Here is a 26,552-nt window from a genome sequence, read left to right on the forward strand (position 1 = left end):
GGGGCTGGTTTATTTCCCAAATGAAAATAGTAGCCAGGCCTGAACCAGGCGGAAAGCAGCAGCAAGCAATCACAAGCTATGAGCCAGGGACTCCACCTTGAGTGACCCCAACCCTTGAGCCATCCTCTGTTGCTTTGTCAAACACATCAGTAGGAAGCTGTGCTGCACAGAGTAGTTAGAACATCAAGAAACCATGCTGATATGGCAATCTGGCACTGCAAGTTATGCCTGTACTGATGTGTTGTAACTCTGGACCAATTCATTCATTTTTCTAATGAGCTCTCTAATATTTCCACTTTTTTTGACCATTACTCCACCAAATCAATATACAAATTTCCTTTATATATTTGCTAAGCAGAGTTGGTTTTAAAATAATATGAAAGAATTTATCTATTTCACATAATCTGACCTCACATGTATCTTCTACCAGTCTGATTATAGGGATGCAGCTTCTATCACTCTCCTTCCTAGTATTGTTAATGCAAGAAAGATAAGAAACGTAACGCCATAAATCCATAAATCCATGAGCAATTCAAGACTGAGGCTAACTGGAAGTATGCTATTATGGTTTAATTGTTCACATTTTAGCACCAGTTACAAAGCAGTTTCTGACAGAATCAATTCCATGGGGCCCTTGGTCATAGAAAAAAAAAATCAGCTTAGAGGTCTGTTCTTTGATAAGTTTTTCTATAGATCCTGCCACCCATCAGGAAGGTAACCTTGGCTAATTGCACAGGGTTCAGGAGAGATGAATTGGGATACTGCCCCAATCTGTTTGTAGACATGAACAAGACAGAGCTGGACAGAAGCATCCTTCCACCTGTGTGAAACAGAAAACCCGAGGATGGTGATCACACTGCTACTACCACCACGAGCAGACAGACTGACTTGGCGCTTCCAAAGCATCCACTCTATGTAGAATTCTCTGCACATTCAGTGTCCCTTGTTTTTGTATGATTATCACAACACTTGCCACTTCCTAATAAGCAGCAAAATGGTTATTCAACTTCAAGGCCAGAAGGAGATCTTGAGGTTTCAACCACTATCTTTGTTACAGTTGCTTCTGCATTTGCTGTGAGCTACCTTCAGACATATTTGTAAGAGTGTGTATGCTGATGGGGGAAGTGACAGCAACTAGAGTAGGAAGCTGGTGTCTACAGAAGGTGGTATCGAAGCACGAGGGTCTAGTTACCTCCTGAGACATCAAGATTTCATTCCAGCTACAGTGTTGACTCAAGCTCCAGCTACTCTGCTTCTCATCCAGCTCTCCCTCTGGTTCCCTGCTAATGCATTTGGGAAAGAAGATGTGCTCCAAGTAACTGTGCTCCTGGCACATGCAGGAAACATGATGTTAGCATTCAGGGAACCCGGCGCTAGATATAGATGACCATTTTGGTGAGAAAACCAGCAGATTGTGTCTCTTTCTGTACAACTGTTTCTCCTCCCTCTGTCTCTGAAGTAAGTAAATGATAAACATATGCAGAGAGAGAGAGAGCGTGACAGACATTGGGAGCTGTGGAGGTAGGGATGCCTACATCCAAGCTTGAGCTGGGTTCTGACTGTTCCTGAATTCAGGTTTCAGTTAATAACCTTGGAGGTGACAGATGACGGCTCTGGGAGCTGAGTCCTCGCCAGAGCAACCTGGTTGTTAGCGGGCATTGGGGAATCATCTCCTGTTCTACATTTCAATATATAGATAGCCACCCGCCACCTACATACATACATATGTAGATAGATAGATTATAACATTGTTTTTATGAAAATGCTCATTTCCAAAAGAGATTTCTAAGACAATCAAACTAGGATGAGGTGATTTCTACAACAAGCAAATCTGAAAGTATATCGAGAATGTCCCATTTTATTTAAAGAACTGTGTAAGGTTGTCGTAACAGGAAAATGCTTCAACAACATATCATTGTGCTACCCTACAAGCATTGATTATTTCAAGGCAATCATCAACAGAAAATCAAATATACCACTATTCGAAAGTCAAAATAAGTTTTATAAAACACACTTAGAATTTACATTGACATGGAAATGAAATCACTGGCCCTTTAGAAACACGTGAAACAAAACACGGGGTTGGCACATTGATAATAACACAAGCCTCCATAAAGTATTTCCACAACCGGTGTTAACATTAGGAGCAAAATTGTAGGAGCAAAGGTACTGGAAGTGTTTCTCTCCTTGTTAAGTCAGTGCTCTTCAATGCCATTGTGGCTCTGAGTTTTGTCATCAAGCCTGAGTCATCAATGTATCTTACAATGGCAAACGGATAAACAATATTTAAATTCTAGTTGTCATTGAGCCAGCCGCTACTGTTGAGAAGTCAGATGGAGCCTTACAATTCCACGCAAAAAGTACCTAAAGAAAAGAGCATGCATCTTGGGTAAGACTGGTCCCCATACTGGCCTGGCTTTACCACTCACTGTGCAGCCCTGAGAAAATTCTGTTAGGGCTGCAAATCAGGGCCTTTTGTCTCTAAAAGGATTGGAATCATTCCCTTCAGTGTCTGGTTGCTGAGTCTGCACAGGGAGAATGTGCATTTTTTTTTTTTAAGATTTATTTTATTTTTATTACAAAGTCAGATATACTGAGAGGAGGAGAGATAGAGAGGAAGTGGAGCTGCCGGGATTAGAACCAGCGGCCATGTGGGATCAAGGCGAGGACCTTAGCCACTAGGCTACGCTGCCTAGCCCAAGAATGTGCATGTTTTAATAGCAGTGCAGATGCAAGTCCATAAGGGGGCTGTGACCAGCCTTCCCTGGTGGAGCAGGATAGGAAGGGGCACCAGCATGGTGAGCCTTGCAGCCTGAGCTTACACACCCATGCATCACCTTCCTGAAACTGCACAACACTTGAATTTACACCTGGAATTGGTGGAGTCTCTCAGCTTTAGATTCTCCTGTCTGGTGGAAAATGACTTGATCCCTAAGCACTGGACTCCTTGGCAATTCAGTTTCTCATCTCTGCTCAGGCAAGAAACCATTCTTTATCATGTATTCCTGCTTCTCAGTGAAGATGATGCGTTTATTATTTTCATTTTTTTTTTTTGTCTTTTTTATATTAGTGCTTTGTTGGTGTGGTCCTTGAGGAATCATACATCAGATCCTGAAGTGGGATGAACTAGACCTGTCCTCAGTTAGCACCCGGATATCCCCAATACCCTTTTCTGGCATTTGAATCCTTCAGGTTTTATGAAGCTTCATTCCTTGGTGGAGGCAGAGGATGCCAGTGGGTACAGGAATGGAAAGAAAAGGATTTCTTTCTTTGCTATTTCTGGAATCACTCACATTTAAAGCACTCTCTAATACATTTGCTTTCAGAACTCTTCACATTTCTCAGGGGCAGGTGACTTTTTAATCCCAATTTTACAGTTCAAAAGCTGAAAACCCCAGGTTAAGTGACTTGCTTGCAGCATTACCAGGAGCCAATGCCAAGGTCAATCTTCCATCAAGAGTGTGTGATTGCTCAGATCACTCAGCCATGACTAATTCTAACACAAATATTTGGGTAATGGGTTAAAGTGTTCTTAGGAAAGCAAACGTTCTGGTCTGTGTTCCAGGTAAGAACAGATTGTTACAATCTCTGATAGAAATTAAAATGCAACAGAATCTGGCTGGTGTATTTAACTCTTTGCTAGTCTTATAATTAATTTTGATGGTGAATTTTACTCATCATATATGTGACTACATTCATTCTACAAATATCAATTCAGAGACCGATGTTATATTTAAAAGTTTAATAGCATATATACATATATGCATCCATACAAATTATATTCATGTACCCTACACATCTGTAGCTAGTCCTCTTACTAATTATACATTGCCAGTATGTGCACTAGAGAGTTGGTGTATGTTGCCCCACATATTCAACCATCACCTTATCACTTAACTGTTAAGAAACCTCCATATGAGATATATGTGTATTTCAGAAATAGTTTTGCCACGGAGTAAGTTATTTAAATTTGGTATTTTAAAAATCTATGTTCATTTTCCTCTGTTTTTAGAATGGGGATCTTTTCACCATTTTTTTCTTTTTTTTTTTATTCATTAATTACATTGTATTATGTGTCACAGTTTCATAGGTACTTGGATTCTCCCCACCCCTCCCCAAACCCTCCCACCATGGTGGATTCCTCCACCTTGTTGCATAACCACAGTTCAAGTTCAGTTGAGATTCCCCCATTGCAAGCATATACTAAACATAGGGTCCAGCATCTTATTGTCCAGTCAAGTTCAATGGCTTCATAGGTATACCCTCTCTGGTCTGAAGACAGAGCCAGCAGAGTATCATCCCGATCAATTAAAAGCTCCAACATAACATCAGCACAAATTTACATCATTATGGAATTAATTGACATAGTAATGAGTAGCCAATATGTTAAAAATAAATGCTAGTTCTTAACCACCTTCTGTGACCACCTCATTGACATTTCAATTTTAGTTCATACACAACATATAACATACATAACATAACATGTTATACATAACATCATATCATCTTAAATTAAGGCAAACATGTAGTATTTAACCTTTTGGGATTGGCTCATTTCCCTTAGCATTATGGTTTCCAGTTTGGCCCATTTGGCCACAAAGAACTGCATTTTATTTTTTTTAATAGCTGAGTAGTATTCCATGCAGTAGATGAACCATAGCTTTCTTATCCAATCCTCTGCTGATGGGCATTTTGGTTGCTTCCATGTTTTTGCAATTACTGATTGTGCTGCTATGAACATAGGAGTGCATGTTGGTTTCTCATAAAACAAGTGTTCTGGATATATTCCTAGGAGTGTTATTGCTGGATCACATGGTATGTTGAATTTGAGTTGTTTGAATGTTCTCCATACTGATTTCCATAGAGGCTCTACCAGCCTGCAGCCCCACCAGCAGTGGAGTAGGGTTCCCTTTTCCCCACAACCTCGCCAGCAAGTGTTGTTGGTGCTTTTATTCATGTGGGCCAGTCTTACTGGCGTTAGGTGGTACCTCATTGATGTTTTAATTTGGATTTCCCTTATTGCCAGGGAACTTGAGCATTTTTTCATATGTTTATTTGCCATTTGGGTTTGTTCCTTTGTGAAGTCTCTGCCCATTGAGTGGCTTGTTTGTTTTGACATTTTGGTTGTTTTGTAGCTCTTTGTATATTCTGGAGATTAGCCCTCTATCACCTATGTCGTGTGCGAAGATCTTCTCCCATTCTGTCGGTTGCTTTTTAACTTTGTTGATTGTTTCTCTAGCTGTACAGAAGCTTCTTAGTTTGATGAGGTCCCATTTGTTTATTCTGGTCTTGATTGCTATTGCCTTTGGTGTCCTTCTTAGGAAGTCGGGACCTACCCCTAGATCTTGCAGAGTATTTCCAACATTTTCTTCCAAAAGTTTGAAGGTTTCTGGATGTAGGTTTAGATCTTTTATCCATTTAGATTTGATCTTAGTGTATGGTGAGAGATGTGGGTCTATCGTTTTGTTTCTGCAGGCTATTAACCAGTTGTCCCAACAGCATTTATTGAGCAGACCTTCCCATTTGCCTGGATTGTCGTTTGTCTTTTTGTCAAAGATTATTTGGCTGTATCTGTGTGGGTTCTCTTCTGGTGTTTCTATTCTGCTCCATTGATCTTCCTCTCTATCTTTGTGCCAGTACCAGGCAGTTTTGATAACCACTGTCCTATAGTATGTCCAGAGGTCCAGAACTGTGATTCCCCCTGCTAACTTCCTGTTCTTCAGGATGGTTCTAGCTATTCGTGGTTTTTTGTGTTTCCAGATGAACTTTTGAATCATTGGTTCCAGTTCCATGAAGAATGTTTTGGGCAATTTGATTGGGATTGCGTTGAATGTATATATTGCTTTTGGCAGTATAGACATTTTAATGATATTGATTTTACCTATCCAGGAGCATGGGATGTTACTCCATCTTTTGAGGTCTTCTTCAATTTCTTTTTTAAGTAGTTTGTAGTTTTCCTCAAATAGGTCTGCACATTTTTGGTTAGATTTATTCCCAGATACTTCATACTTTTCTCTGTTATTTTGAATGGTATCTTGCTGGCTAAATCTTTTTCCATCTTGGGGCTATTTGCATACACTATGGCTGTTGATTTTTGTTCATTAATTTTGTAACCTGCCATTCTACCAAACTCTCGTATAAGTTCTATCAGTCTCTGTATTGAGTCTCTTGGCTCTTCTATATAAAGAATCATGTCATCTGCGTACAGTGAGAGCTTGACTTCTTCATTTCCCATTTGGATTCCTCTGATTTCTTTGTCTTGTCTAATGGCCTCAGCGAGTACCTCTAGGACTATGTTGAATAGCAGTGGAGAAAGTGGACATCCCTGTCTTGTTCCAGATCTCAGTGGGAAGGGTTCCAATTTTTCTCCATTCAGTATGATGCTGGCGTTGGGTTTTTCATATATTGCTTTGATTATGTTGTAGATTTTTCCATATATGCCTACCTTGGTTAGGGTTTTTAGCAGGAAATGGTGTTGGATTTTGTCGAAAGATTTTCTGCTTCTATTGATACTATCATGTGATTCTTGTTTTTCAGTTTTTGGATGTGGTGTATCACATTGATGGATTTCCGAATGTTGAACCATCCCTGCATTCCAGGGATGAATCCTACTTGATCTGGATGAATGATCTGTCTGATGTGTTTTTGAATTCTATTGGCTAGGATTTTGTTGAGGATCTTAACATGAATGTTCATCAAAGAGATAGGTCTGTAGTTTTCCTTCTCTGTAGGTTCTCTGTCTGGTTTTGGGATTAAGGTAATGTTGGCTTCATAGAATGAGTTTGGAAGGGTTGCTTCCTTTTCAATTGTTTTGAAGAGTTTGTAGAGGATTGGGGTTAGCTCTTTTCGGAATGTTTTGTGGAATTCTGTAGTGAAGCCGTCTGGGCCTGGGCTTTTCTTTGTTGGGAGGTCTTTAATCACTGATTCAATCTCTGCTTCAGTTATGGGTTTGTTCAGGTCGTTTGTTGCCTCTGGGCTAAGTTTTGGCAGGTTGTGTGAGTCTAAGAACTTTTCCATTTCTTGGTGGTCTTCTGATTTGTTGGAGTACAGTGCTTTGTAGTAATTTCTGATTATGTTCTTAAACGTTGCGGTGTCTGTTGTTATGTTGCCTTTTTCATCTTTGATGCTGTTAATTTTTGCTTTCTCTTGTTTTTTCTTTGTCAATCGGGCCAGTGGGGTGTCTATTTTGTTTATTTTCTCAAAAAACCAGCTTTTTGATTCATTGATTTTGTGTACAGTTTTTTTTTATTTCTATCTGACTAATTTCCTCCCTTGTTTTGATGATTTCTTGTTTTCTATTGTATGTGGGGCTCATCTGCTGCTGTTTTTCCAATTCTTGGAGGTGTGTGTTTAGTTCCTGTATTTGGCGCCTCTCTTGGGCCTTAACATGAGCTCCAGTTGCGATGCATTTACCCCGCAGCACTGCTTTGGCAGTGTCCCACAAATTTTGGAATGTTGTGTCAGAGGTTTCATTGGTTTCCATAACTTTTTTGATCTCATCTTTAATTTGTTCTCTGATTTATTGTTCGTTTAATAGCATATTGTTCAGTCTCCAAGAGTTTCTGTATTTCCTGGGGCATTTTGAATTGCTGATTTCCAATTTCATTCCGTGGTGGTCTGAGAGGGTACATGGTATGATTCCTATCTTTTTGAAGTTATTTAGATTTGCTTTGTGTCCTATCATGTGGTCGATCCTGGAGAAGGTGCCATGCACTGCTGAAAAAAATGTATAATCTGTGGTCTTAGGATAAAAAGTTCTATAAATGTCTACCAAGTCCAGTTGTTCTATTGTTTGTATGAGCTCTGTTGTTTCTTTGTTGAGTTTTTGTTTTGTTGATCTGTCTATTGTTGTTAGCGGATTGTTAAGATCACCCACAATTATTGTGTGCATATATATGTCTCCCCTTAAGTCTGTAAGTAACTGCTTCACATAGCTAGGCGCATTGGGATTCGGTGCATATATGTTCTCGATGGTAATTACTTCCTGATGGATTAATCCCTTCACCACTATATAATGACCTTCCCTGTCCTTTTTGATGCTTATAAGATTGAAGCCTATATCATCTGAAATTAAGACAGCTACCCTTGCCTTTTTTTCTCGTCCATTGGCGTGATATATCTTTTTCAATCCCTTTACTTTCAGTTTCTTAGAGCCTTTTCTGGTTAGATGTGTCTCTTGTAGGCAACAGATACTTGAGTCCTGTTTGATGATCCATTCCGTTAATCTATGCCTTTTGATTGGTGAGTTTAGGCCGTTCGTGTTAAGAGTTAAAATTGAGAGGTTGCGATTTTGCCCTGCCATACGTATGTGTTTTTGTGGGTGTTGATATCTGTGCAATTACCCCTCCTTGTGTGGACTTTAGTGGAGAGACCTTCCTGTTTGCCATCTTTGCTTATGATTCGTCTCCTTTTTTTCTGAATGTAGTGCATTTCTAAGGAGATTTTGTAGAGCTGGTTCTGTGCAGGCATATTCTTCTAATTTCTCTTTGCTATGGAAGTATCTGATTTCATTCTCAAATACAAATGAGATCTTTGCTGGGTACATTATTCTTGGTTGACAGTTGTTCTGATTCAGGATTTGGAAGATCTTTGTCCATTCTCTTCTTGTTTGTAAGGTCTCTTCAGAGAAATCAGCAGTGATTCTGATTAGTTTTCCTGGTATGTGATCTTTTCTCTGCTTCGTACTTGTCTTAGGATTCTTTCTTTGTCTTCATTGGAGTGGAACTTGAGCACCATATGTCTGGGTGAAGATCGCTTTGGGTCATATCTGCTGGGAGTCCTCTGACCGTCCTGGATTTGGGCAGGGTTCATGTTCCAAGTGTTTTCGAAGTTTTCCTGTATAATTTCATCAAGTACCATTTGCATTCCTGACTCTCTTTCCACTCCGTCAGGAAGGCCAATAATCCTAATATTCGATTTTCTGAGGTTGTCTTTCATTTCTTGTATGGTCTTATTGGCTTTGTTCAGACTTGTCTCTAGCTGTTTAATGAGCTGGGTATGTTCGTTTTGTGTGTCTTCTGTTTCAGAGATCCTCTCTTCTGCTGTATTTATTCTGTTGGTTAGGCTCTCAATTTTGTGCTCTAAGTCAAGGATTTTACTTTTCATTTGTTGTATTTCTGTGACTATGTGGTTCTTGAATTCCTTGAAGTCCTCCCAATTCTTCGCATTGTCTCTGACAGCTTTTAACATTATTTTTTTGAATTCCTTGTCTGGTAGATCTTCCATGTCTTCATCTCGCATCTCCAAAATAGACATTGGCCTTTGATCCTTTGTTGGTGGGGTGCTGGCTCTCTCATCTGGATCATTACCTTTTCTGGTATTTCTTCCCATTGTGTTAGTGTTTCTTTTTAAGAGACCCAGGCACCAGCGTGCTGAGGGGTCTCCAAGCGCTATCCTGCAGAGATCGGAGCCTGCAGGCGTGGAGTAGCAGGGTGCTGGAATTTTCAAGGCACTTTTGGTGTGTCTCTAGTACACTAGACTTCAGGGTGCCATTTCCAAGGCCCAGCGGATTCAAAGCGCACTCTCAGCTCGTCCCCTACACATATGCGACCACAGGGCGTGGGGGAATGAAGGCACCCTCTGTGTGCGCCCCCTGTGCGTGGGATCACAGGGCATGGAGAATTCTAGGTGCTTTCTCGGTGTGTCCACAGTGCCAGGGACTGCAGGGCGTGGAGGTTCCAGGCGCTCTCTGGGAACACCTCCTGCAGGCGGGTCTGCAGTGCCCTCCTGGTATGTTTCCCAAGCACGGGACTGTAGGGCATGGGGTGTTTCAGGTGCTCTCTGGAAGCGTCTCCTGTGCAGGTCTGCCCACCCCAGCAGCGTGGGAGTGCCCACCCCAGTGCTCGCAGGGGACTGCCCACCCCAGCGCTCACAAGCAGCCGCCCAGCCCAGAGGCGTGCGCGGGTTCCTGTGGGTCAGTACCACCCAGCTGTGTGCCAGTCCGCAAGGCACGGGGGAGCATTCAGTGCACCTTCTGCCCTTCTCCTCAGTGCACAGGACCGCTGTGTGTCACCTCCAAGACAAAGTTTTGGCAGATTCAAGGCACTTGTCCTGTGTCCCCAGATGCTGGAATCTCCGGGAGGGGAGGGGTGGGGAGATGAGCACCAAGGATGTTCAGGCTCTGTGTGTGCCACTGGAGGGTTAACTCCGGGAGCCTCGACCCACTGCCACCCCCACCCAGCTCACTCAAACCTCAGGTTCCTGCAGTTTGCCTCTGCCACTGGTAAGGACCTATGCCGTGGGTGCGGCTCCTGGCGGGTGCAGTGGGTGCGGCGGTCCTGACGGCCGCAGCGTCTGCGGTGGGTGCAGTGGTTGTTGGTGGTTTCTGTGGGTACTGCATCTCCCGTGGCTGCGGCTGCAGCATCTGTGGTGGGTGCAGTGGCCACCGGTGGTTTCTGTGGCTCCTGCGTCTCCTGCGGCTGTGACTGCGACTCCTGGCGGCTTCACCCAAATGTGACTCAGCAGGTCTGGAGCAGAACGCTGTCTTCCCTGCCTTTTGTTTTATTTTGTTTTGTTTTTTTCTTGGTTGCTCTTCCGAGTTGTGTGGATTTTTTTGGCTCCACACTGTCCAGGGAACTTCACGCTCCTCTCCCTGCAGCTCTATGCTGCTCCACTTACGCTTTTGTAGCGTTCTATCCCTCTCTGTCTGTGAGCTCCCTCACAACCATCCTCCTATGTTGGCCATCTTGCGAGTCTCCCGATCTTTTCATCTTATACATTGTCCAACAATATAGCACTATTGAAAGATTTAGGAAAAATGTATTTTTCATTCATAATTATTCGCTTCGTAGTAAAATCAATCCCATCTGAAAACAACTTGAAACCATTCTAAGTAAAATCCTTGTTACACTGTTAGAGGCATGGCTAGTATTTCATAAGTGAATCAGGGATGGCTCAAGTGATCAAGTCCCTGCCATCCATGTTAGAGAATTTGATGGAGCTTCCTGCTCTTGGTTCAGTCCTGGAGAGGGACCATTACACATGACTGGGGAACAAACAAGTACATCAGAACACACACATACACATGCACACACAAACACACTTATACGTATTCTCTCTCTTTCCACTCAAATAAAAAGACTCATTTAAAAAAAAAAAAAGACTCATTTTAAAAATCTGCTTGTTGGCCAGAGATGCAAAAAGAGAGGGAGACTCGGAAGAAGAGGAAGAGCTTCCAGTCACTGGTTCATTCCCCAAACCCAGGAGTCCAGGACTTTTCCATGTGACTCACATAGGTCGTGGTCTAAGTACTGTGACCATCGTTCCCTGCCCTTACAAGGACAGTGGCAATGAGCTGAATCAGAAGTAGAGCAGCCAATCGCCAACCAGTGTCAAGACACCATGCCCATGTCGCAGGCAGCAGCTTGATCCACTCTGTGATGGCACATGACCCACCATTAACAAATTTAATATCAAAGTTTCAAGATGAGAATTTAATTTGTTAAACCTAACTTGTTAGTATGCCTAGATGCTAAGAAAAGAAACAAATACACTTTTTCTAGGTCAAGCAAACCTCAATCCAACTCACCAAATAAATATCATCGAAGATAAAAGAAGTGTCTCCCAGCAGGAAGAAATGTCACTACAGAACGGAAGAAGCAGAAATAAAATACCTAGATAAAAAAATGTCATTTCTTACATTTTGTTAAATTTGTATAAAGAAAAGTTGTGCTGGGACTGGCATGATGGCTGTTTTGGCTAATTCTCTGGCTATAAATGCCAACACCATAAATGGGCACCAATTCATGTCCTTCTGCTCCACTTCCCTTCTAGTCGCATGGGAGACCAGGCAGAACCTCCTAGATCCAGCTCAGCTCCAGCCATCACAGACAGCCGGGAAGTGAACCAGCGGATGGCAGATCTTACTGTCTCTCCTTTTCTCTGTAAACCTGTCTTTCCAATGAAAGTAAGTACATTTCAAAAATAAGTACACAATAAATAAATGAAAGATATTCTTATAAAAAATATGCCAAAGAACTAAAGGATTCGGAGGTGAGTTGGAGCAAAAGCAATGTAACTGCTGGGGATAAACTAGAAGCATAATGAAAATTACCTATCTGTTGGCAAAATTTCAGGACATTCATTAACCTTCCCACACCTGATAATCATGACACATAAACAATTTTTAAATGAACTAGAGAATAAGAATAGACCAGGCATATACCTCTAAAAGTATAAATCAGAGAGCTGAGGCACAACATTTGTGGTATTGTTTGAGGATAGGAGAAGTAAAGAAAACTAACTGATTTGAAACGTCTGAATTGTGAATTTAGAGCTTTCAGAAGAGCATGGGAAAGAGTGGCTGAGGTCCTGGAGTAGAGTGCTAACCAGAGGGCAGAGCCCGATAATCCATGTCCAGTATCCTCTTACGCAGCATCTTGCTGATTGATAAAGTACATAGGCCTAGGAGTGATCTCACAGAGTCCCAGATGCTTACAAGGCTGAAATATGGAAGTATAGAAAGCTCATTTTGGCTGATAGCTATGGAAGGTAGGACAGAGGTTGGAACTGTGACAAAGTCAATTAACTGCCTGTTAGAAGAATGGCAATCACAGGCTTATTTGTCAAAAGAACTGGAGCAGATGGAGTTGTGGAAACATGTCCAGTATATCACTAACAGTACAGAAGGCAGGAAATACACTGTTTAGTGAAAAACACTTGTTGGTTGTTTTGTTGTTTTTCATTTTGTTTCTTAACTGCTTTTCTCCCAGCAGTGTAAACCTGCCTAGATATAATGCAACCTATGCAGTTGCCTACCGCTGGGGCTCAAATGCTTCAAAGATGTATTTATTTTTATTGGAAACTCGGATTTATAGGGAGAAGGAAATAGAGAAAAACATCTTCCATCTACTGCTTTACTCTCCAAGTGGCAAAACTGCCAAAGCTAGGCCAATCTGAAGCCAGGAGCAAGGGTATTCTTCTGGGGTTCCCAAATGGGTGCAGGGTCTCAATGCTTTGGGCCATTCTCTACTGTTTCATAAGGTACAAGTGAGGAACTGGATGGCAAGTGGAGAAGCCGGGGCAGGAATGGAAATCCACATGGGATCCTGGTTCATGCAAGGCGAGGATTTAGCTTTAGCTATTTACATTACCCTAATTACTCTGGATTAACACTTCTAAAAAATGATAGACTTATTCAACAGTCATAGAAAGCAGTTCCTAAGTTGTTGAGCTACGAGCAAATAGCATAAGGATATGAAAGGATATCAGGGTAAAGACAGCTGCTGCATACCATGTGACTGTGTCATGAAATCGAAATAGAGGAGTCCACTAACGGACCGTTAGATCTCCCCTTCAGAAATGGATGAGAGCAGATGCTATTGGGTTCTGCAAAGTGGTCCACTGTGGAAGTCGAACTGGCTCCGTGGCTCCTGTGCACTGAGTCCGTGTCACTAAGCGCTGCTAAGAGCTTCAAGCCACTGCTTCTCTGTCTTGTACCACAACAAAATGTTTAAACTGTTTTCTTCCCAGCACACCCAGCCTGTGGCATTGTGTTATTAGGTAGTCAAATTACACTCAGTACCTAGGAAGAGTTGTAGTTCTAGGTCCCAAAATTAATAATTTCAAGGGATTCAAGGGACATAGTGTGACACAGGACACTACAAACCACAGCTTCTCTCCTCCCAGTAATACGGTCCTGATTTTCCTGACTGAATCCCTCATACTCACTGTGTGATCAGGAGGTGAAGATAAACCAGCAACAGGTGAGGTGCTGCCTGGAGACACTTCACAAGATTGAGCTTTCAGGAAAAGTTGGGATGTGATAGCCTGACAAGATTTTAGGGTGTTGGTCCAATCCATACCAAGAGAACCAGGGTGGATCCAGGAAGGGGTACCACAGCATGAAACACAGGTCTCTGTTCAGGAACTGGCCATTAGGAGTTCTGCGGCTCACTATATTGCCAATGAATTTACATTGATATACACCTGCACCCATGTGGCAGCCTTCCCTGAGGTCTTACTGTCTCCCGGCATTCCTGGAGGGCAGAGCTCCTCCATGCCAGGCACTGTGATGAGGAAAGGGCACTGAAAACACAGCCTGAACTGGTCACCACCTTTCTCAGCTTCTCAGTAAAGCCCATCTGTAACCACGGCTTCTCCTAGAATGGTGATACTGCAGGATTCCATGTTATTATGACCATGCAGCTGCTGATTGGCCGTGGAGGCCATGATGCAACAAAACACAGCCAATGCTATTTTCTCTATCACCAGGAGGACCACATTAAGTGCGAGGGGCAAAGTTGGAGCTCTGGTACACAGTCACGCCCTCATACTTGTTCATGCTGATTCCTGCAGTTCGGACATGCTCATCTTCCTATTGGTCACATATGTCCATGTTGATTTCCCTTTGCAAATTGTGATCTAGAGCTTGCCATAACCTGCAGCATGAGAGTTACCATTCAGGGAATGCTGATTGGCTTTTACACCTTGTTTTAAAAATTGGTGTTATTCTCCGTTCGCTTTCTTTTTTTTAAGATTTTATTATTATTGGAAAGCCAGATATACAGAGAGGAGAGACAGAGAGGAAGATCTTCCGTCCGATGATTCACTCCCCAAGTGAGCTGCAACAGGCCGGTGCGCCAATCCGAAGCCAGGAACCAGGAACCTCTTCTGGGTCTCCCACGTGGGTGCAGGGTTCCAAGGCTTTGGGCCGTCCTCAACTGCTTTCCCAGGCCACAAGCAGGGAGCTGGATGGGAAGTGGAGCTGCCGGGATTAGAACCGGCGCCCATATGGGATCAGAGCGCGTTCAAGGCGAGGACTTTAGCTGCTAGGCCATGCCGCCGGGCCCGCATTCGCTTTTAAAGATGTCGATACAGTCACTTTTTATGACAATGGATTGTAAATATTTTGACATAATAGAAAAATAGTGATGTCATGTCACAGCACATTTAAATTTTGTAGGAAGTGTTGTACTTCAAATTTGTAGGAAGTATATGGGTTAACTGACATTTTATGAAAGTATATTCACATAGCCTTGTAAGCTGTCACCATTTGGAGTAACCTGTCTTACCATCTAATGATGAGTAGCACCTCTTTATGATTCTACTTTGCTAAGTGCTCATGACCACCAGTTTTGAATTTATGCTGTATGCTGGTTCTCACTAACATGTCTGTATTTATCTTTGGAATTCTAGTTTTTATTTAATGTAATTGAATGCTCTGTTTAAGTATATACATATTAAAGATTGTTAGGTCTTTTCAGAGAACTGCCTCTTTTATCATTATGCAATTATAAATGAAACCCATAACTGAGGCCTGGTTAAAGAAACTGCACTCTACACATAATGGGATACTACTCAGCTATACAAGAATAAAATCACATCTTTCACAATGAAACGAATGCAACAGAAAACCCTTATTGTTTAGTGAAGCAAGCCAGTGTCAGAAAACAGATATATCCTCGCAAAATTGTACAAATACACAGAACACAAAAAGGTGGGTGGATCTCAAGTGAGTCTGACTGGAGGCTTAGGTGATTTGCTCCCCAGCTGCATGGCTGCACCCAGGAGAACATGGGATGAGTCGGGCTTGATGCTTGGGGTACTAGTTCTGTCCACTGCCACCATGTGGTGGGCAGATCTGGAGTTAGTCTGGGTTTGAGGCTTGGAATTTAGTCCATCCATGGCTATGATGCTGCAGGTAGATCTTGAGTGGATTTGGGTTTCAGACTCGAGATTTTGGCTCTGCCTACCACTGCCATGCTGTGGACAGAACTCAAGTGAGTCTGCACTGAGGATCGGGTGTTTTGCTCCCCTGGCTGCTGGGCTGTGCCCGGGGGGGAGGCCGGCATGGACTGCGCAGCGCAGGTGCCAGTAGTACCAGGTGATGCTTTATGGCTTCCTGGCATTGCACTCTGGGTACTTGGGGCTGTGGGACTACAGGGAGTTGAGGAATGGTGTAGGTGGGGGTGAGCAGGTACATGTCCAGGTAAGGAGTGACTTCTGAGGGCCTTCCAGGGAAAAGTCCTCTCTACTCAAACATGGATCCTACTAGTGTGTGTCAGAAGAGGGAATGGGTACTATGAGACTTCACCATGAAGCTGAAAAGCACGTGAGTGAGTTGGGTCTGTGGGTAGGATCTGTGAGGGAGTATGTAGACTCACCCATATAGAACAGCAAACTCCATTGGCATGTGCAAGATCTGTGACTGGAAATTAGCCTGGTTGGGGAGCTAAGGGGATGCCTCAGCTGGGTTGGAATTCTAATTGGTGAGGAGAAGAGTCAAAACGGAAGCATTGTATTGGGTTGGACATGGCTGCAGTCTCCTTTGGCACAGGTATGGACTGGGTCTAGGAAGCACCAGATTAGGCTAGACTCCAGCATACACTGATACTTGCAAGAGTCATGGTGGGTATAAAATGGGCTGGGCTAGGTCTTGGCTCCTGCTGAGCCACCTGAGAGCTATGTCTGGACATGGACCAGGTGTGGTTCGGATTGCTGGGTCCAGGTTTTGAGGCCCACCTTCATAGTGGATGTCAGATCCCTGAGCCTCATGGGTCGGTGTGGGGTGGGATTCCACGGGACTGGCTTATCTGGTCTAGGACTTTCAGCTCACCTGTGACATGGGTGCTAGATTTGTGAGTCCCAAAAGTGGGTGTCTGGAGGGGGCTGAATCTTCTAGCCTAGGTCCCTGGTCCGGCCCATGTGGTGGGTACCATGTCCACGAACCCCGGAGGTGGGAATTTTCAGCAGATCCAGGGTCATCTGGCCTGGGTCCTTGAGACCACCTGCATGGTGAATGCTGGATCCATGAGACCCGGGGATTTGGGGTCCAGAGGGACCTAAGTCTCCTGGCCCATGTCCCTGGGCCACCTGCAGGTTGGGTGCCATGTGCGTGACTCCAGGGGTGGTGGTCTGCTTGCCCTGGGTCACCTGGTCCTGGTCCATGAGAATGTCCCTTCTCAGTGTCAAAGATGGAAGCTGGATAGCAGACCATGGTGCAAATAGAGGACATGGTAGCACATTGAAATCTGCAGAGGACATCCGGTACCACAGCAGAAAATGGAGAACAGAAGATATGGACAACTACTCCAGCCAAACAATGACAGTGAATACCTGGGCAATCAGAGACTCTAAAGTCTACCGTGTCAGTCAATGGACATTGGAATGGACTGCTCAACCACAAACTGGCGAGTCCAATAGCATTTCATAACTACTGCATCCACCTGAGCCACATTTTGACCCTGGGTTGATATTGGGTGGCCTTTCTGAATTCTCAGGTATTGGGATTGTTGGGAGACTGGGTATGGTCTATCACCTTATCTCCCCTGACCTGCTAGTAGAGCTAAGTCAGGAACCAGGAGTTTCTTCAAGGTGTCCCATACATATACAGGGTCCCAAGGTTTTGACCCATCCTCAACTGCTTTCCCGGACTACAAACAGAGTTGGAAGGGAAGTAGAGCATGCAGGACATGAACCAGCTCCCATATGAACCAGATCCCAGCACATGCAGGCCATGGACTTTAACCACTAGGTTACCACATTGGGCCCCCATTGAATATTTTTTTTACTTGAGAAATTCAGTTAATTTATCTAGAATTTCTTTTTTTAATGCTTACTTTTTCATATTAAGAAAGATATAAATACAAAGAAAACAGTTATTTTATCAAATTTCTTCATTTAGAAAGACACCTTTTAAGTTTTTTTATTTATGAATTTTCTTCTTTGAAAGGCACAGCAACAAAGACAACAGGAAAAAAGAGAGAGAGAGAAAGAGAAGAAAAGCATTTCTCAATGATCATAACAGCCAGGGCTGTCCTAAGCTGATGCTGGGAATCAGAGACGCGGTCTTGATCTTTTAAACAGGAAGCAGGAGGCCCCGGCACAGTAGCCTAGCAGGTAAAGTCCTTGGATTGCACTCGCCAGGATCCCATATGGGTGCCAGTTCTAATCCTGGTGCCCCCACTTCCCATCCAGCTCCCTGGTTATGGCCTGGGAAAGCAGGTCGGCCCAAAGTCTTGGGACCCTGCACGTGCGTGGGAGACCTGGAAGAAGTTCTTGGCCCCTGGCTTGCGATTGGCTTAGCTCTGGCTGTTGTGGCTGCTTGGGGAATGAATCATTGGATGGAAGATCTTCCTCTCTATCTCTCTGTCTCTTCCTCTCTGTATATCTGACTTTCCAATAAAAATAAATAAATAAATCTTTAAAAGGAACACCAGGAAGCAGGATCCCAAGTACTCAGGTCATATTTTGCTGTCTTTCCAGGTGCAAGAAACCGGATTGAAAGCAGAGCCGCTGTACTCAGACTGGCTTTCTGATATAGGATTCTACAGCTGCAAGTGGTGGCTTAACCTGTAGAATCAGAACACTTTCTTGATAATTTACTTTGCTCTTTTTGTAGTACTTTTATGTGTGTATGGCAGCAAACCTCTCATTTTAGTTTTATTTTATTTGAAAAGGCATAATTTTAGTCCACTTTATGATCACAATTTTGGTTCAACAAAAAACATTGTACTCAAAAATTATGTGTGTGTGTGTGCGTGTTGTATGTGTGTGTGTGTGTGTGTGTGTGTGTGTTTATGATACTCTTTTAGTTTGGTGAGAATTTATTGTAGTGGCTACATTGTAACTTGGAATCCCTCTCCCATATCAGAGTGTATGGGTTTGAGTCAGAGATCCGTTTTGGATTCTGGTCTTACTAATGCATTCTCAGGGGCAGCAGCTGATGGCTTAAGTCCGTGGTTCCTAGGCACTCACAGGGGAATCACTTTGAGTTCTGCATTCTTGATTAAGACTGGTCCAGCCCTGATGATTGTGAGCATCATGGAAATAAACCAACAGTGAATAATTTCCCCCTTTTTTTCTTTGTTTATCTGCTTTTCAAATAAAATAAACGGATTTTAAAAAATCTGTATTGATACTAGACGTGTTATGGAACTCAGCAACTAACTTCAGTGTATCCAGTTTATGATCTCTATCAAAGAAACCTCATTTTGTCTTTCTCCCTCATTCACTCTAAACTTGGTTTTCTCTGCCTGAAAAATAAACCATCCCCTGCACCCATTTGGGAGACATGAAAGAAGCTCTTGGCTCCTGGCCTCATGTCGGCTCAGCTCCAGCCTTTGTAGCCATTTCAGGAGTGAACCAGCAGAAGGAAGATTTTTCTCTCTGCATCTCCTCTCTGCATATCTCGCTTTCCAATAAAAATAAATAAATCTCTAAAAAATATAGTATCAGATACCGTAATAAATGTATCACAACATGAAGATGTAGGACAAAGATCTATGTAGATATTTTACAAAGCTTCCTAAAAAGAATTTGCAAGAAAGAGCTTGAAATATGAGAAGCCAATTTTTGGAAGGGATGAGAGGGGAAAAGGCTGCACCTACACTGGCATGAATTGTCAATTAATTGTAAGTGTGTGAGAAAATTCTCGCGATGATTTTTCTTTAAAGATTTATTTACTTTTATTACAAAGTCAGATATATAGAGAGGAGGAGAGACGAGAGGAAGATGTTCCATCCATTAATTCACCCTTCAAGTGACCGCAACGGCCGGTGCTATGCCGATCTGAAGCCAGGAGCCAGGAACTTCCTCCGGGTCTCCCACAGGGGTGCAGGGTCCCAAGGCTTTGGGCCGTCCTTGACTGCCTTCCCAGGCCACAAGAAGGGAGCTGGATGGGAAGTGGAGCTGCCGGGACTAGAACCGTGTCCATATGGAATCCAGGCGCTTTCAAGACAAGGATTTTACCCGCAGGCCGTGGCGCCGGGCCCCTTGCAATGCTTTTTATGTTTGAATTAAATTTCACTTCTAGCATTATCACATGACCACCTCGTAGACTGTCTTTTTACATTTATTGGTGAATTTACTGATTAATTCCCTTTTAATTGAGCAGCTTTGTAGATGTCACATGGATTAATCATTAAAGCAAAAGGAGTGATACAAGCACACACACCCGTGTCTGTTGAGAAGAGAAAAATAAATTAACAACCAGATGCCGAGCACCTAATGCTGTGAACTTGAATAAGAGCGGTGTGTGTGGTCATTCATCTCTCTGTGCTTTTGTTATATTTAAAGCAACCGGTGCACTGAAGAGCAAAGAGTGAATTTTATTTGTTTGTTTTTTATTTATATTGGAAAGACAGATTTACAGAAAGAAGAATAGAAAGAAAGATCTTCCATGCATTGGCTCACTCCCCAAATGACCACAACAGCAGGAGCTGAACTGATGTTAAGCTAGAGCCCAGGAGATTCTTCCAGGTCTTCCACATGCGTGTAGGGTCCCGTGGCGCTGGGTCATTCTCTACTGCTTTCCCAGCCACAAACAGAGCTGGATGGGAAATTGACAGCTTGGATTTGAACTGGCTTCCATTGTGCTCATTCCATAGCAGTGAAGATTGTACATCCGGCAATTTTCTCTCTGGCAATACAGCACAGCAACTGCAGTCTGAACTCTGTGTTTGGGGATTGATGTTATTGAAATAACTGGTGACTGCGGACATTCTCACTGAATGCAATTCAACAAATGAGGATGGCTTCCAAAATCATGCAGAGGAATCAGCTAGCAGTCAGGTACAGACAGCAGGTGTGGGAGGAGGAACGTAGAACAGGCCAGTGATTTGTTTAGCTTTTGGGTCACTGTTACCATTGTTTCTGGTTATTATCCACAGCCCCTGACCTCACATCGGAGTTACTCAGCCGTCATGGCACTCGTATCATCCATTTCACTGATTTTGAGTACACTCTACGTAATTTCATAACATTCCTCTGCCAGTAAATACCGAGGTCTGTGCTTGCTAACAATATTCATCAATAAAAACAGAAAAAAATAAAATTTTAATATTAAAGTACTGCCAATCACAAGAATTACATGTTTTTTTTTTTTTTAAGTTGAGGGAGAGAGTGAAAAGCAGAAATATGGAGAGAGAGAAAAATGAGTTGGAGAGAGGAGTTTCTTTCCACCAATTCTTTCTTCAAATGCCTCAATGGCCAGTGATGAGCTGCATTGCAATGGAGTCCAGGAGCTCCATCCAGGGTCCCAACATGGGTGTCATGGTCCCAGTCATTTGAGCTGTCACCTGCTACCTCCCAGGTAAGCATCTGCTAAAAATCAGAATCAAGGACAAGACTGGCAATGGACACCGGGCACCCCATGTGCTATGGGCACCCCGATTAGTGTTTCATCCACTAGGTCAAACACCCACTCCCATTCGACATTTTATTGAGCTTTACCCCTTAAAACATTTGACCCATTTGCAGCTTCTGGAGACACAGCACAGGGAGGAGACTCCTCTGTGTGTGTGACCTGGCTTCCCGGCCCTCTTTCTCACTGTTCCCGAGGCACTCCTGTCAGCTGGGGATCGTTGCTGACTTTGTGAATGCCAAGGGACTCCTACCTAGGTAAGGAGTCAGTTGCCCATCTGAGGAACAGGCCTCTGGCTTGATCTTTCTTTTAAAGTAAAAATGACAATACTTTGCTGTTGTTATTGTTGCCATTGATCCAGGTCTTTTAAATCGTCTGTTTTGAAACACTCCAGGACAATTTAAATTCTCCACATAGCTCTACAGGCTTCTTCAATTCCAACCAAGGCCAATTTTTGAAAGAAACATGAGGTCAAGTTTCCCATTTATTTAGAGAACCAGCCCAATGCGCACACAAAAGCAATCAGGGGCGCAGGCTGCTGCCAGCTGCGTTCCAGATTGGCCTGTCAATCACCAGCAGCTAGGATCCCACTTCCAAAGGGCCTCTCAGGTCAGTGAAAAAGTCAGGCCTGTATTCCAAAGGCATTTGGATTTAAAGTTCAGCTGGGAAGCAACCCCATGTATCCCTGGGATACAAACTGTAAACAAAAATGAATTCTAAGTATCGATTCAGGGCAATTAACAGGAAAGCCACAGACTGAATCAATGATAGTAGGAAAGGTGCTGTTTGTTCACTTGCTTGCATTGTTCAGAAAAAAACATCCTGACAGCAAGCTAAAAGGGAATGGAAAACCACCTGGAGAGCTCTGTTGAGAAGAGTGGTTTGAATTGTTCTAAGGGAAAGAGGAAGTGCTCTTTAATCAAGGCTTACTCCTGGAGACTTTCGCCTGTTGTTAGCAGTGTCTTGATATTTAATAGCTTTGGGATTTTTTTAAATTTAATTTGAATTTTGAATTATGTGGCACATTTTTGTATAGGCTGGGATTCCCCCCAAACTCCCACCCCCCGTCAGATTTTTTCCATTTTGTTACAATAGTGTAGTCCTTCATTAGAAATCATAATTCTATCAGTCTCTTATGTAAGTGTACCCTGACATTATTGGTACAGACAATGTCAGACAGTCCAGCATCCCATTGCCTACACATGTCCAACAGTTTCATTGGGAATCCACCTTTCATCTGGATGTAGGAATGCATGTTCCATTGTACTCCCACGTCTGTATATGAGACTTCAGTACTCCATCACTATACATTACCATATGTGAGAAGCCATGAAACAAGGTTAACAACTGGTATGAGTTAGAACAGCCACATCAGCAACAACATCAACACCGAATTATAGCACCTTGAAAAAATAACACGCTACTGAGTAACCAACACATGCATGACAAAAAGGATACACAGAAGTCTCTTGGGAAAAATGAGCCATTGTATGGTTCATGAGCACGTGATGAATTCTACTAGAGAAAAGAGATTATTTGGAAGGCACCAAACTGAAATAAAAAACAGCAAAACACATGGTATACAGCCAAAAAAGGAAACAACAATCAAAAAACAGTATGGATTAGACTATTGGAGTTACACTTTCCATGTTGGCTTCCTTATATAAGAGAGAATATATGGTATTTGTTATTTTGTGATTGACTCATTTCACTGAACATAATGGTCTCTATTTGGGACCACCTGGTTGTAAATAGAATAATTTCATTCATCTTAGTAGCTGAATAATATTTCATGGAGTAGATGTACCACAGTTTCCTTAACCATTCTTCCTTGGACACACATCTAGATTGTTTCCATGTCTTTGCTATTGTAGATTGTGCTGCTATAAATATAGGATTACAGATCCCCTTCTCATATACAGATTTCACTCCTTTTGGATATATTTCTAGGAGTGGGATAGCTGGATCATATGGCAGGTTTATTTGCAATTTTCCAAACACTCTCCATACTGATTTCCACTGTGGTTGTACTAGCCTACACTCCCACCAGCAGTGAGGGAGGGTGCCTTTCTCCCACATCCACGCCAGCAGGTGTGGTTAGTTGAGTTTTGAATGTAGGCCAATCTCACTGGAGTTAGGTGGTACCTCAACGTTGTTTTCATTTGTATCTCTTATGGCTAGGGAGCCTGAGCATCATTTCATATGTCTGTTAGCCATTTGAATCTGTTCTTTTGAGAAATGTCTGTTCATTTATTTTGCCCATTTTGTTACAGGGTTCTTTTTATTGCTATCCCTGGGTTTCTGAAGCTCTTTGTAGATCCTGATTATTAGTCCCTTACCCCTTGTGTAGTATGCAAAAATTTTCTCCCATTCTGTTGGTTCTTCTTCATTTTGTTAATTGGGTTTTTTTTTTTTTTTGCCATACAGAAGCTTTTTAGTTTGATATAGTCACATATGTTCATTTTGGATTTGATTGCCTTTGCTTTTGGCGTCTTTTCTAAAAAGTCTTTCCTGTTCCTATATCTTGGAGTGTGCTTCCTATGTTTTCATTTAATAGTTTGATGGTTTCTGGGTGTAGATTAGGCCTTTGATCCATTTAGAGGTAAGTTTCGTATAATATGACAGGTGTGTGGATCTTGCTTCTTAATTCTGCATGCTGCTATCCAGTTGTCCCAACAGCATTTATTGAATAACTTTGGGATTTTCATTGGAATATTCAGACAGCTGTAAAAAGGACAGGAGTAAAATGATTATATTTGTTCAGCCTAATCAACAGCCTGAAAACCCTTGCCTTAGCCAGTCTGTTATGGTGATGAGGAAAATGGAGTATTTTTATTTCCACCCATCATAGTTTCTCTTTATGGATGCTTTAAACAGCCATGTTCAGCTTTCCTATACTTATCATTCTAGTTAATGAGCATTCTTTTTTTTTTTTTTGGTATCATATAGAAGAAGTTGACAAATCAACATTTCTCTCAGCATAAATTGTATCTGAGAATGGAAATGCTGGATCTTTTTTCCTCTTTATTTCCTCAAGGTAATAGCTTCTACAGATGAGCATCCTGCAGAACATCCTTAGTCATTTTTATGAAGCATTTCTTAGTTTTAAAAAAAAATGTGCTGTAGCTTTCCAAAGCTTTTGGATTTAATATTGATAGAAATTAGATGAGCTTCTTTTTGTCTGATTCCTTTTATCTTTTAAACGTTTTACTTTTGAAAATCTGAGAGAGGCAGAGAGGGATTTTCCATCTACTAGTTCAACATCCGAATGGCTGCAACTACCAGGGATGCTGAATGTCAGAGCTGGGGCCCCGTGACTTGGTCTTCCATAAGAAGAACTCCTAATACATGCACACCTTCCCCGTCTTCCCAAATAGTGCTAAGTGAGAAGCTGCTTTAGAAGCAGAGAAAGGACTGAACATGGGCACTTCCATACAGGACGCATACAGTCGAGGTAGCCGCTTAGCAGCTACACCAAATGCCTACACCTTCTAACCATTTTTGTGAGAGTGCATTATTTTATTTTATAACTAAGAATGTCTTTGGGTGACTGACATAGTGGCAAAACACGTTAATCCTCCACGTGCACTCGGTGATACTCTTTTTCAACAAGCTCTACAGAATAAGCCAGATCTCGCATAGTTTTATACATGATGCAATTTTTTATCCATATTAGCAAATCAAAAAAAGAAACATACAGATGTCGCTGCATATACAGTGCTTTTTCACTGTTGTTTTACTGAGCACTCACGGTGTGCTCACTGTAGGTTAAGGGCTACTTTCAGTCAAATCACACAACTTTGTGCATTTTTTCTCTCACATGCTAAGATCCTTACATCCTTTCACACTTGGTTCTCTGATCCTGCATACTATGTTCAATCTTTCCTGATAACAGAACAACTGAAATGTGCAAGAAATGTGTGAATATTTTTGTCACTTGTGGTCGATGCCTTCAGCCAGAGTAAGTAATGGAATAACAAGAATTAATCTGCAGGAGGATTCTAACTGAGGTTGTCTAGAAGAACTCAAACAGAAGCTGCATGCAGAGAGAGGGGTTCAGCTGAACAGATGAGGGGGAAGAGACTGTATTTTCACCAGAACGCAATCAGTCCTGTTGACACTTGCAAGCGCTGTCTGCTTGCCTTAACTGAGCTACTTTTAAATATGTGATGAATTGTTTAGAGCAATGGGGTTTATAAACTTCTAGGTTAAAACATTGTATCACGAAAGCCCATGGATATGATGAAAAAGTTATGTATGAATTCAAATTTACATGTCCAATTGAGATTTAATATTAATAAATTTCTGTTTCCCTCATTTAAAAATATATTAATTTTTCTCTTATGGAGGAAGATCTTGCTTGTACTAGCATGAATATATTTACAACTTTTTCTTATTGAATGCTTGAAATAATAGCAACACTGAATTAAAATATTATTTTTGAAGATAAATTCACGCCTCGCAAGATGGCCGACATAGGAGGAAGACTGTGACAGAGCTCACAGACAGAGAGGGCTAGAACGTGACAAAAGCGTAAGTGGAGCAGCAAAGAACTACAGGGAGAAGAACGTGAAGTTCCCTGGAGAGTGTGGAACCAAAAAAATCCACACAACTCGGAAGAGCAACCAGGGAAAAACAAAACGAAGGGCAGGGAAGATGACTTTCCGCTCCTGATCAGCTGAGTCACCTTTGAATGCAGACGCTGAAGGCCGCCTACCGACCAGCACACGCTGTGGCCGTGAGGACTGGTGGTGATCGGGACCTGCTGGCATCTGCTCACCCTGGTCACCAGGACCTGCCAGGACTCCCCCCGCTGCGGACACCAGGACCCTGAGTCACCGGGACCCGCTGGCATCCGCCCACCCTGGTCGCCAAGCCCCGCCGGGACTGCCGCAGCCTCCAGGTTCCACCCGCCTACACCCGCCGAGACCAGCAACAGACGCAGTAGCTGAGAGACGCATCCGCGGCGGCGAGGGCTCCCACCAGAGAAAGAGGCAAACTGCAAGAACCTGAGGTTTGAGTGAGTTGGGTGGGGACAGAGGTGGGTTGGAGGCTTCGGGAGTTGGCCCCCCAGGGGCATGCACAGAGCCTGAACACAATTGGTGCTCGTCTCCCCGCCCCCCCCCCCCCCAGACTCCAGCGTCTAGAGACACCGGGAGAGTGCCTTCACTCCCCCACGCCCTGTGGTAGCATACCTGTAGGGGACGAGCTGAGAGTGCGCTTTGAATCCGCTGGGCCCTGGAAGTGGCACCCTGAGGTCCAGTGTTCTGGAGACGCACCAAAAGTGCCTTGAAAATTCCCACACCCTGCTACTCCACGCCTGCAGACTCCGATCTCTACAGGATAGTGCTTGGAGACGCCTCAGCACACTGGTGCCTAGGTCTCTCAAAAAAGAAACACTAACACAATGGGAAGAAATACCAGAAAAGGTAATGATCCAGATGAGAGTGCCAACACCCTACCAATAAAG

This window comes from Ochotona princeps, chromosome 5 (assembly GCF_030435755.1).
Source record: "Ochotona princeps isolate mOchPri1 chromosome 5, mOchPri1.hap1, whole genome shotgun sequence".
Lineage (NCBI taxonomy): Eukaryota > Metazoa > Chordata > Mammalia > Lagomorpha > Ochotonidae > Ochotona > Ochotona princeps.